Raw genomic sequence first — 13,390 nt, 5'->3', positions numbered from 1 at the left:
CACTCAGACATTATCTCAGTTACTTTTCTCATTGCTGAGACAAAATACTTGACACTCAAAATTAAAGGAGGAAAGGTTTATTTCAGCTCACATTTTGTAGAGGTTTCAGTGCATAGTCTGCTGGTTCCTAGCAAGGGTGGCATGGCAGAGGGGTATCACTGAGGAGAAATAATACATGGCATGGCAGGCAGGAAGCAGCAAGCAGCAGTATCATCAAATCTTTCTAGTTCTTATCCCATCTAGGCTACCAGCCTATTGGATAGTGCCACCCAGAACAATGTTGAACCAATCAGTGGAATAATCAAGTATCATACCCTAAACCCATTGTTGCACACCCTTAATCCACATTCACACACCCTAGATAGGGACAACCATCTCTAAAAAGTCCTTTCTACGAGCTCATGGAACTATAGGGGAATGTCTAAATACAAGCCATATCAGATGTCATTAGTGGATGATGTCATTTAAAGATTTGACTAAGCTGGGAATCCAGGAGAGTTCATCCACATAGCTGGCAAATGGAAGATCAGCTGGGATCACTAACCAGACCACCCACAAATGGATTCTCCAAAACATCAACTGAGTATACATGCCATAAAGAAAATGTTGTAATACCATTTTCAGTGTTTAGCCAAAAAAACCAAAAATGAAACAAAACAGAAAGAAAGAAATGTCTGACATAGAAGCAGAAATGTCCACACAAAAGGTGAGCTGTGAAGACAAAAACCATTGCTCCTATGCCACAAATTCTATCCAAGGTACCATGACTAGATTGTTATTAGTATAGCTCAGGTTCCTGCTTTCTCACCTTCTCTGCAGGAAACCAGACCCAGCTGCTATCCCACTGTGATGATTCCCTGTCTGACCCAGTGGGCTCCACAGCCTCAGAGGTGCAGGCTGCCAACTGCTCAGGTGAGGACGTCCCCAGGACAGAACCTGCCCCTTCCTGTGTCAGCACCACTGACCTGACTCTGTCTCTCCTCAGACAGCAGACAGTTGCACCTGGTGGATGGGGGTGGTCGCTGTGCAGGGAGAGTGGAAATCCTGCATCAGGGCTCCTGGGGAACCATCTGTGATGAGAGCTGGGACCTGCCAGATGCCCATGTGGTGTGCAGATAGCTGGGCTATGGAGTGGGCCTCAATGCCAAGGCCTCTGGTTACTTCGGGCAGGGATCAGGGCCCATCTGGCTGGATGAGCTGAGCTGCACAGGAGAGGAGTCCCACATGTGGAAGTGCCCTTCCCGGGGCTGGGGACAGCACGACTGCAGGCACAAGGAGGACACAGGGGTCATCTGCTTAGGTCTGTGCTCTCACTGTCTACTGCTGGATGGGGTGATGGTGCAGGGTGTGGAGGACAGCAGCTCAGCCCTAGGGTGGGAATGGGGCAGAACCTGAAAAGGCCTGAAGGTGCACAGTGCCTTTCTGGTAATGAAGATGAGGTGCTGTTGCTTCATCCTGCACCAGCTGAGGTTCTGGTCCTTCCTTCTCATCTCTGTATCTGACAAAGTCATTTCCTACCGTGCTCATCTCAGAGCAGGGCTCACTCTTAAGTTTCCTGTGGGTGCAAAGTTATGAAAAGTAGTTTCCTCTTTTTGTGGAAACAAAGCTCTATACAGCTAATGGCTAAACACACAATTTATTCTCTTAGAGTTGTGTAGAAGTCCAAATTGGATCTGGCAGGCCTGGAAACAATGTCAGGAAGGCTGCTTTCCTGTGAGTCTGGGAAGACTTTTTTTCTTACATTTTCTAGCTTCTCCAAGCTGCCTTTTCACTCTGTGGCTGGGTGTCTCTTGCTTCTCCTTCAGACAAACCTCTTGGAATAATATGATCATTCTTTCTTGGTCACATCTCCCTCTGAGCAAGGTCATCCAAGGTATCTGCTTGTATGGATACAGGTCCAAAGACATGGTTAGGTGATTAGTTGGGCTCCATCTACATTTAATCCAGGACAATCCACAACAATCTCACCATGAAAAGGTCCTTTCCTTAATCCTGTTTGGAACAACATTTTGCCATGTGAGGCAACATCTATCTGCACTATAAGAATCAGGAAGTGGATATATTTCTGGCTGCACTACTCTGCCCCCCCTCCCCCCACAATTGTCCACACTCCCTCTCACTGTGTCTGTCAGATGTTCAGTCAAGAAGCAGGATTTAGTTTTTCCTCCCCGCAGAGCACCCGAGCCAATGGTCCTACATGTTCCTTTTCCTCTATGTCATTGTGGTTGAAGGAAAAAGATAGGTGTAAGTTGGCCAAAATGGCAAAAAAGATGGAAGTAACAGTCTTTTTTCCCAGTGACAACTTCCTCATCAAAGTCAGCAAAAATCATTAGCTATTTGGGAAAAAGAAAAGGACAAACAGAGGGAGGGAAAGTGAAAGAGTTGAATAAAGAATTAAGAAGTGTTATGTATGTGTACCAAATCTTACAGAGGAATGTAATCATTATGTACTGCAAACATGTAGTAATAAAAAACCTGAAAAATAAAAGAAAACAGGAAAGCAGAACACTGAGAGTTGACTGCTCACTGAGCCCTGTTTTCCTCCTTCCAATTTCAGAGTTCCTGGCCCTCAGGGTGGTGAGCGAGGACCAGGAGTGCGCTGGGTGGCTGGAGGTTTTCTACAATGGGACCTGGGGCAGTGTCTGCCGCAGCCCCATGGAAGACGTGACCTTGTCCATGGTCTGCAGACAGCTTGGCTGTGGGGACGGTGGGACCCTCAATTCTGCTGTTACTCACAGGGAAGGCTCTAGAATCCAGTGGGTCAATGGGATCTGGTGTCGGAAAACTGATGTCTCTCTCTGGCAGTGTCCTCTGACCCTTGAAATCCCAGATCTTGCCATCCAAATGAGGAATCTTATATCACACATGCAGGTGACCTACTGTCTGTCTACTTCTATGTGTCTCCTATCCCTGTAGATTGTTGTCATGGAAATTTTGTATTTTCACACGTAAGGAATGTGTTACAATATGTCCACAAAATAAGTTCTGCATGTTTGGGGATCTTTCTGAAACAAATCACATCCTCTGGTGTTTTGTTGGTGCTTGAGATGCTTTTTTAAGTTATATGGAAATATGTTTAAGTCCTTTTCAGTTTTGTTTTGGTTGAGTTCTACTGTATTTGAATATTATTTTATTTTTTCCCTTGCATTGTTTTTCTTTGAATGGTTTTAATTTTTGTATGTGTGTGTTTGATAATAAAGTTATTTAAAAAAATAAGTTCTGCATGGATATTATTGAACCCATGTTTATATATTGTTTCAAAGGGAAATTCAGAAATCTGTGCTAATAGCAATTTATATAAGGAGTACCAGGGAGCTTGAATGGAGCATGTAGGACCATGAGCTTTCACTCTGATAAACTTTCTCAGCAATGGGTAATGGAGTCTTAGGTTAGGTTAGTTAATATGTGTTTCCTTAGGAGTGTGAGGGTTGAACCTCAGTTTCATAAGTCACTAGCTATATGGTTGATGATTTTCATATGTGATGAAGTTTAATTCTTACAAGAAATTGTTGTTAGGTATTATGGTAACAACTTTGTTCCCATAGAAAACTACAGTTATTAATAACCACTGCATATTCTTTACATGAGGAAACTCAGGTTAGTGTTTAGCACTGAAAATGGACATACTGAGTTAATGAATAGCAATTGAAAATCCAGTTCTCTTTACCTGTCTTTTGAGCTCATTCTCTTTTACTTTGAAATGCAGCTACACCAGACAGACAACTTCTGAAGATCTCTGTTTCATAGGTAGAAATTTAATTTCAGGCAAGAGAGAAAAAAACCCCAGAAAGAAACACAATTTCATCCCTCAGGAAGTTTATGCTCCACTGCTGAAAACGTTAGGCAGAAATTTGAGTGTGATGAAGTGAAAGCTTCTATGGAAAGAAAGAAACCTTAGTTCAGACTTGAAGGATAAGCACATTTCCCTGAAGGAAGAGAGTGGAGTGTTTGGTCAGTTTAAATGGTGAGCTGCAAGGGAACACAGTGTTCTTCAGGTACTGAGAAAATTGCATCAAGTTCAAAGCAAAAAGAGACTTGGATAGCAGACCAGGCCTACCTGAATGGTGACCAAAGGCTAAATGACTTTCTTTGATAAGGCACCTTAGTATGAGCTTTGTTAAAGAAGTGTTTGTCTTCTTGTCTGTCATATCCTGGGAACTACCAAGAGTTGAAAGACCCCATTTAAAAAAATTACCTCTTATCAGACTCCCAGTCTTCTTGATTGACACTTCCTCTTTTGAGCGTTAATGTTTTTATTAACATCTGCAACCTGATATGGCATCCTCATCCCACTCTCCTAAACATGTTGGCCTGAAGAAAAGCCTATGATCTTCAAATTTCAGAATTCCTGCCATGTTTTCTTTGTGGTCATCTGCTGATCCAGTGTTGGCTTTTCTTGAAAACATTACTTTCCCTACTGCTTAGAGTCTGTGTCTTTCTTTCAAATACTTTAAACTAAAAGTTAGAAGAGATACACTCTTGGAATCATTTGTCATTTTCAACAATTTATTTCCTTTTTTCTCAATGCTCAGCTACATAAACTTTATCCATGATGTGGTTCCACCCACTCCTCCTGATAGTGCTGTTAGTCATCTGGTCACTTCCCTTGTCTAGTCAACACTGCAGTATCAGGACTGCCAAGTTTCTGTTTGTCTCATCACTGGGACTGTCGACATCCTTAAGCACAATTGAGACAAACTCTTGCCTTTTTAGTGTATTTAGTTTCTCCTTTCTCACCACTTCCTTTCACCTCACCTCATTGTTCTGACACTGTTAGCTCTCAGGAGCTGTGCACCCTGAGACCTTGTTCTCATTGTTCCATTCTATGACCGTGGCCTCCTTGCTAATGGCAGTTTCTTAAGCTTCTGCTCTGGAGTATTTCATCCTCTTAGAGAAGCTCCATTCTAACCTATATCAATTTTTTCTTTTAGTTTTCCACTCTCTTCATGTTTGCACACATTTTCTGATCCAGAAATCCCCTCCTCTGAGCCTTGATGTTTTTATTGCAGTAAACTGGCATAACATCCTCCCTCACTCACATAAAACATGTTGGCCATGGCTGATCCAGTTTAGAAAACACTTCCCCACATGATAATTTTCTTCAAGAGCAGTCAAATCTCTTCTCTCTTCTTTGGCAATCAAACACAAGAATAAAATCATTATTCCTGGTCTTTGTGACACTGAAAAAGGATTGGTAAATGTGGGACAATTATTGTATAATTATCTCAATATAATATGTAATCACAATTTTAGTGTTTTAAAAAATTTTTTGGATACAATACCAAGTAGGCAGTCCACACTGCCCCCAATTCCAGTGTGTTTCTCTGTGATGTGCACTTGCCCTGCCTCTCAGTGGCATTGGACATGTTCTCTGCTTTTCTATCTCCACTTGTAAATGGCTATTCTCCCTCAACCTTCACTGGGAAAAATGAGTTTTATCTGCTGTGAACTCCCTCACCTTTCATCACCTCATCTACTGATGTTATCTGGTGCCTGCTCTCTGCCTGGCCTCCTGGATTAAGAATCTCAGTCCTCATCTTGGGCCAACTGTGCTTCTTGGGTTACAGATTCTGATCCCACTCACCTATTACAAACTTTATTTTTTCAATTATGTGCTTTGCCTCTGTGCCATCAAATCATGTCTCTCTCCTAGTTTATCTCCATCCATATATGTCAAGGTTCTCCCATCCTGAAAAGCACATGAATAAGCAAACATTTTTTTTTTTTTGGTACGACGGATCGAACTTGGGAGTTTGAGCTTGCGAGGCAGGCAGCAGAACCACTGAGCTAAATCCCCTGTCAAAGCAAACCTTATTAATCCACCCCATTCCCCATTCCCTCTGTAATCACTGCCTCATCTTTCACCTCTCTACAGTCAAAATGTTTGTAAACACTTATTTTCTCACCTTTTGTGTTACTGATAATTCTGAACTAAAATTTAGACTGCATCACTCCTCTGAATGGTTTAAAAAATGAAATATTAGCAACCAATAATCTCTAATTATTCCTTACATCTCAGAACCAAAGTGTTGACCTTTCTATGTCCTCTTCCCCCCTCCTTATATATTATTCCACCCTCACTCTATATTATTGATTCTATTATTCTCTAAGCTAAGGAAAAATTTCTCTCTTCCACTTCTAGATTTACACACACTCAACTCTGAACCCTCAGGCTCTGTCTTCTTGCTTAGTGATGCCCTTTCTCTTGGTGATCAGCCTGAGGTCCACAGACCTAGATTCTATAATCACACTGACAGCTCCCACATACACACTTCTGTAGTTCATATCTGTACTACACTCCAAAATCATATATTCCATTGATAATTGATGCCCTCATTTGAATATCTCATGAGCAACTCAAATATATTTTAAAGCACAATACAGTATTTGATTCTATCCAATAAATCCCTGCCTCTAACTTCTCCTCCCTGCCGCAGTCCCAATTTCAGTTAATGTTGCTGTTAAACTCTTCTGCCCACCTTCACTTCTGCATTTCTACCTCCTGCCAATTGCAATGCAATAGCAACATCAGTTTCAAGAAATTTATCTTTACTGCCTCCACTTCTTGCAGTTCACTATCAACTTAGTTGAGGTCATATCAACAGGCTCCTCTGGTCACTCCTATAGTGGTTGTATTGGTCTGATTTCCTATTTCCAGGGGGAAAAATACCTGACTTATTAAATTTAAAGGAAGAGACGTTCATTTGGCTTCACAATTTCAGTGGGTTCAGTTCATGATCAAAAGCTCCATGGCAGAAATGGCATGGTGAAAAATCTTCCTGACAAAGAAAAGCTACCCATACTGTGGTGGCCAGGAAGCAGAGAGAGAAAGAAAGAGGCAGAGAAAAGCATAAACCATCCTATTCACATCCCCAGTGACCTGCCCTTTCAGACCATACCCTATATCTGAATATGAGACATTTAGTGGACAGTTTAGATATAAAACATAACAGAGAAGAGAAAGATTCTTCTCCATTATATTGAGAATTCACCACTTAAAACATTTATTTGCAATTGTGAAATTGATAAAAGAGCTGATCTGTGAGAGGGTGACCTGCCTTTAGAAGTGACTCTGGCACATATCACTGTGTGTATCAGTTGCCAGAACACCAGAAAACCAACAAACAAGCTCAAGCACACACAAGCAGGAATACAGGGAAATACATACCTGAGGTTCTTTCTCTAGTACAGCTTGCATTGGCAAGTGTGTGTGTGTGTGTGTGTGTGTGTGTGTGTGTGTGTTGTGGGGATGTGGAGAGTGATACACAAGTAACTGCCACAATCCTTTCAGCTGTGATCAGGCCATGCTCCAGTGGTGTCTCAGTCACAGCCTGGGACACTGACTCTGAAGCCTGTTTTCTCCCCTCCCCTCTGGCCTGAGCCCAGGGCCTTAGAGCCTTGTGCTGGGTCAGGACCAGCCCCACCCATTCCTGACCCAGTGCTCCCCATTGTCTGCTTCTGCAGGACACAGACCCAAGAGCTGCCCGGACTCTGTGCCCTGCACAGGTACCTCAGCCCTCCCGCCTCCCCCATGGCTCCCAGGGGCTCCTTCCCTCCACCAGGGCAGTGAGAGGAGCTGCTGCCGCCTTTCCAGATAGAAAGAAGCCGCAGCTCAGGGGAGGAGACAGCACGTGCTCAGGCCGCGTGGAGGTGTGGCATGAAGGCTCCTGGGGCACAGTGTGTGACGACTCCTGGGGCCTGGCTGAGGCTGAGGTGGTGTGTTGGCAGCTGGGCTGTGGCCCTGCCCTGGACGCCCCAGGAGAGGCTGCATTTGGCCCAGGAAATGGAAGCATCTGGCTGGATGAGGTACAGTGCAGGGGCGGGGAGTCCTCCCTGTGGGCCTGTGCCAGGGCGCCCTGGGGACAGAATGACTGCAAGCATGATGAGGATGTGGGCGTGAGGTGCTCAGGTGAGTGGCAGGCTAGGGGCGTGGATGGGGGCTGCAGGGCTGCATGTATCCAAGAGTTTCCTAGGTGGCTCTCTGCCCTGAGCTCTGGGTCTGGAGAGGCTGCACTCTGAGCTCCTGGAATGTGCGAAAGAACCATGTGCATTGGTGGTAGGTGTGACCCTGTGAGTGTTCAGCCAACACAATTTATTGAAGCCATTTTCTTTCTCTGCTCTCTGGCTGAAAGGACGACAGTTCCCCCAACACCTACAAGGAAGTGGTTTTGTTCTCAGCCACGCAATGAGCAGATGCTCAGATTTTCAAGAACCTATTATATGGATTCCACATACTTCAGAAAAAATTGCAGTAGACCTCATATTCAGGTTTTAGAAAGAACCACAGAGTTTTTTGAAAGTTGTAGCAGCCACAGTGTCCCCAGGGACCCCCAGGATTAACTTCACAGAAAGTCCTTAGAGCCAGGCTCAGAAGAGAGTTGGCCAAGCTCAGGGTGAGACGTGGGTTGGACATGTCTTAGGGCTCAGGCAGATCCACATTATCTGGACTACTGGCTTTATGTTCTTGAAGTCATGTGACAGGGCCAGCAGACTTTGGTGATCTGGGTGCATGCACCTTTCTGCAGACTGATGGACATTTTCCTCTGTGAGACCAAGATGAACCTAAGAAACGCCATCTTGTCCTGAAGATGAACTCCCCTCATACCTCTCCTCTTACAGAGTGCATTTTTGTAACTGCTTGTTCTGCTTCTGTAAACTTGCTTCATCGCTTCTTGGAAAGGGATGGTGCCTGGTGCCTCCCTTTACTGTGAATTGCCCTAACCTGACAAGGCAGCAAGTTAGCTGAGTGGTGAAAAATGTTTTGTAACTGAGTAAGAAAACATGTAGACCCCCCCTTGAACTTCTTTAAATAACCATCTACAAAAGCTGTGCTGTTATAACAACCTATAAAAGCTGTGCTATTCTTGAACTCGGCGCTTCACTCTACTAGAGGGTGGAATCCACGTGCTTGAATAAACTCCTTTCAGTTTAACTTTGTCGTTGGTCCCAGTGTTTGGTGATTTATCGGCTCACTTGGCACAACATCCTCCTCAGGCACCAGTTCAGTCTCAGCTCCTGTCCCTGGTCTCTTCTCCTTACCTGGGATCCTCTGCATCATCCTGGGAGCGCTTCTTCTCTTGGTCCTCATCATGCTGGGATTGCAGCTGGGTAGATGGAGAGCTCAGCTGAAAGGTGGGGCTGAGGGATGTTGATGGATTGGAAATTAAGTAGAGAGTATTGGACCAGTTTTCTAAAGAATTCATGTTTCAGTTTTCGCCTTCACTCTCTGAATGAAAGCCTTGTCTACTATGGATTTCAACACTGAAAAGACTTGAACCCTGTCCTAGGTTTTATGAAAGGTCTCACATATGATGGCATTACATGTGCAGGACTTCATTTGAGACCCAGTGTAGGATGAGGTAGGGTGAGGAAACCCAGTTCTGTCCCAGCAGAGCACAGTGCTAAGGAAAGGTGCACTGGCTGCACAGAAGGTTTCTGCCATGATGCCCACTGGGGAACACAGCAGGCTTTGTTGGTTGCTAAGTGAAAGGCCTTGCAGGGCATTCTCTGAACTCATGCTTCTTTCCCCAACCTCATCCATGACTAAAGACGCTGGTGAGGAGCCCTTGTACCAGGAGATAGAGGAAGAAGAGAATCTGCTGGACAGACCAGGTGGGCTTCATAAACTCCTGTGTGGCAGGTGGCAATGGTAATATCCATCTTCAGCAACCACAAACCACACCACTAATACAACCTAATATTGATGTGTTAGAAAGGTTTCTATTACTGTAAAAAATGCTTGCAATAATCACCTTATATGGAAGAAAGTTTATTTTGATTCACAATTTTGAGAAATTTCCTTCCATGATCATTTGTCCCCATTGTTTTTTGAGTTGTGACAAGAAAGAACATTATGGCTGAAAATATGAGGAGGATGAAGCTATTGAACTCATGCTCATCAGAGAGCAGACACAGATGAAGATAAGAGTGTCCCACTGTCCACTTTGAGTGGCCACCCAGTGCCCACAAGGACCTCAAAGCTCCCAATGGGCTCCACTTCTCCCTGATTCCACCATCTTCATGAAATCAAGCTATGGACCAAGCCTTTAATGAGTGGGCCTATGAGGAATTTGAGAATCAAAGCCTAGCACATTGGCATTCTCCTCCTAAGGCAGGAGCTCCAAGTCCACTTTCTGCCATTCTGAAATTTCAAGTTCTTCTGAACCATGGGCTCTGGCCTCTGACTGGATGCATCTGTGATGTTTCTCTTCCTTGCAGAAAACCTGTCTGATGATTTTGCAAATACACTACCCTATTACACAGGGGACAACGAGGAGAGTGGAGACCCAGAATCTGCCCAAGTGAGACAGGCAGGGTTTTCCAAAGACAAGCATGTGAGGAAGAGGAACGACATCTGCAGAGAGCATTCTCCTGTGCTTAGGATGAGAAGCCTCTCTTCTCTTATTTATAGCAATTAGTGCACTGTGCCCCCTATGAGACCTGATTACATGAAAGATCAAATGCTTTCAGTATGGAAGATGCTTCTACTCTGTCACAGACATACAACAAATGCAATAGTATAAATTCAAAGGCCATGAATTTTAAAATAACTTTTGAAACTGATTAAAAATTCTCTGGTGAAAAAGAAAAGTTGAAAATAATGTTTTTGACTCTGAGATAGAGTGGTAGATGAATCATTCTGTGATTTATGTGAATAAACAGTTGATCATGTCATGGTTCTCTAAAGCATTGATTTGATCATCTCTGGAATACACTGAGTCACTGTGCATATCCCAACAGTGACAGAGAGATCTTCTCCACATAGCACTGAGAGAGAAGGTTCTCCTTGGATTTTGCCCCAGTGGTAAAGATGGGCAGCCCTTAGCAGGAAGCCTGTCCATGAGGGCTCTGTGGAAATGGGATCTGAAGGTTAACAGTGAATTGGGGTCCTGGAAACCCACATCTCCTGAGGCTGGGTTTGGGGGACCTCATATCTGGGAGTGAGAGATGCCCAGTTTCCTTGCTCCTTATAACTTCGTGTCCTTCACTGCTCAGGGCACACAGATAACCCTGGTTCCCTTAGTACAGATTGAGTCTCTCAGAGACTGATCCATACTTATCATGTGCTTCAGCTCTGTTGCATATGCCTTGAAAATATTCCCTGAATCTCATAATGCAATAGTTTTTTTGATGTTTTGTAGTATGAGAGACCACTGTAGTGAAATAGTACTGTTCCTAATATTTTGGAATACTCAGAGGAATTACATGTTCACAAAAAATTGAAACCATGTAGTGCCTTTAGAGTGGTTTTGGAATATAGCACTTATATTTATCAGTCATTAGAGTCTATGCATTCATAGAGATTTAAGAAATCACCTAGTCCAACCAGTATTTTGTTTCTCTACTTTATTCCTGCCTGTTTCCAAAACCTGCAGGACAACATATAAATGTCACAAGAAATGGTTATGATGATGTTGAAGAGTAACCTGCTCCTGGAATTCCTTCTATCTCCAGGATGAGTGAGAAGAATGTTTCCCCACAAGAGGAAGATGGTGCCAGGTGTCCTCAGGGAGGTGGGTTGATAGGTGTGTCTCCAGTCACCTAACTTCATTGTTATGGGAGACTCGAGCTTGTATCAAACAATTTCTTTACTGTAAGCATTTAGGTAGCCTCTTATATCTAAAGGATGTTAACTCCTCAGTTCTTCCAAGACTCTGTTTTATTATACCTGTCCCACATCTTCTGTTTTCTATGTCTGTGTCCACTGCCCATTGGATGTACACATGTCTGTATGACTTATAGAAACATTGTTACTTTGATCCCACTTTTCATATGCCAAGCCAAGATATATGATTAGATAACAAAGATGAGAGTTTTTCTTTCATGATAAGTATTTTGGAAAGTTATTAATACTAATATATATGAAACTATTAACTATAAAAAACTTACTTTGAGACAACCAAATTTAATTAAATGTTTGAAGTTAACACTGCCTGCTATGAATGCAGAATCAGCAACATACTTCATTAGAGTCAAAAATTTTCATCACTAGGAGGAAGAAATAATTTTCTGTCATTGTTTCAATTGAACACACAGTGTCAGTCCCAAGAGAAGGCTTTCTGCTCAAATATGGGCACATAGTCCACTGGGAGCAGGAGATTGGGATTACTTTGAGCTGTTGCCTATTTTCATCTGGCAATGGCACCAAATAGTAAAATAACGTGAAGTCTAGTATGATTTGTTAGTGTGAGGTACTTAGGAATCATGTGGGGTCATCTGGTGTCTCCAGTCTTTTTTCGTGTGACAAGTTCTAACTTTGTAGTTCAGGCTGGTCTTAAACATGCTGTATATCCCAGGCTGGCCTTGAATTCACGGCAATCTTCCTGCCTCAACCTCCACAGTGCTGGGATTATGGGTGTGCTCCACCTTGCCCAGCTTGCTGTCTCTGATCTTTAAGAAATCAGTTCAGTCTGGTGTCTAAGAGATCATACACCTCTCCATTATTGACCTGTCTCCTTCCCAACCTTGTTCAGATCAAGACAAGGCTGTGCACAGGGTGGACTGAATATATTATAACTTTGTCCAGTCTTTCAGACAAGTTCTGGGACTTTAAAGGTATTTTGTGCCCTTTCCAAATCAGGCTTTTCTCCTATAAAAGAACTCCGACTGTCATATTATCACCACTGAAGCTAAGACTCTCCTTGATCTTTCAGGCATCTCTCTTCACTCTTCTAGAGAAGCTTCCAACACCAGTACTTCCAACACCAGTAGAAGAAAAGGGGTCCCCATTGGTGTTGGGACAAGAAGATGCTGGGTATGATGATATTGTACTTAGCCCCATGGAGTGTCAATTTTTGAAGTAATCAAGACTGCAGGGAACTTTTCTATGATATTGTTGACACCCAATTTCTACCTTCATTATTGTAACATTTTTACGTGTACCTGTGACAAAAAGAAATTATTCTTAATAAATGCTCTGATCTGAAGACAAGTATTATTCTCTTAAGAATGTAGGTACATTTTCCCCCAAATGACCCTGTTAATTTAGTTTTCAAACATACCTTCCCTGAAGTGTGTTCTCAACTGCATCATTCGGTTACTTCCCACACACAGAGTACACTCTTGGCTTCCTTTAGGTGCCGAGAAGTTTCTTCTTCTCTTGAACACCGTCAAAGTCTGAAATGCAGTCCTGAGCTAAGTGCTTGCTTTTAGAAAGTTGAACTCAGAAATGGCTGAGTATTCCAAAATACCCCACCCATCTTGTGCCAAAATCTGGAAGTTTGGACCAAAGCAAATGGAATAAATCCATTGGATGAGAAATGAGTTGAATCTTAGAATTTTGTCCAAATTTTATGGACTATCAATAGCTCAAATCTAATACTGCCTAATGATATCTTTTGCTCCAATGGCCTATTTCTTCTTTCTAGTTTTATCTGAACGCTAAATCTAC

General features: G+C 43.1%; 1 long non-coding RNA gene and 1 pseudogene across 1 annotated transcript; both read left to right on the top strand.

Annotated features, from left to right (window-relative positions):
• LOC147827541 (antigen WC1.1-like) overlaps nt 1–8,741 on the top strand; it is a 28,878-nt pseudogene extending 20,137 nt beyond the window's left edge.
• A 2,634-nt stretch (nt 8,742–11,375) lies between these two features.
• LOC147827540 (uncharacterized) lies at nt 11,376–12,926 on the top strand. The gene is made up of 2 exons (XR_015452183.1): nt 11,376–11,513; nt 12,654–12,926. It is a non-coding gene; the product is annotated as an uncharacterized LOC147827540 (long non-coding RNA).
• Nucleotides 12,927–13,390: the final 464 nt, after the last annotated feature.

The sequence above is a fragment of the Heterocephalus glaber genome, unplaced genomic scaffold, assembly GCF_053883595.1.
Source record: "Heterocephalus glaber isolate CG9 unplaced genomic scaffold, H.glaber_assembly_v1.0 deba00001444, whole genome shotgun sequence".
Lineage (NCBI taxonomy): Eukaryota > Metazoa > Chordata > Mammalia > Rodentia > Bathyergidae > Heterocephalus > Heterocephalus glaber.
This window is presented reverse-complemented; position numbering and strand designations above follow the sequence as displayed.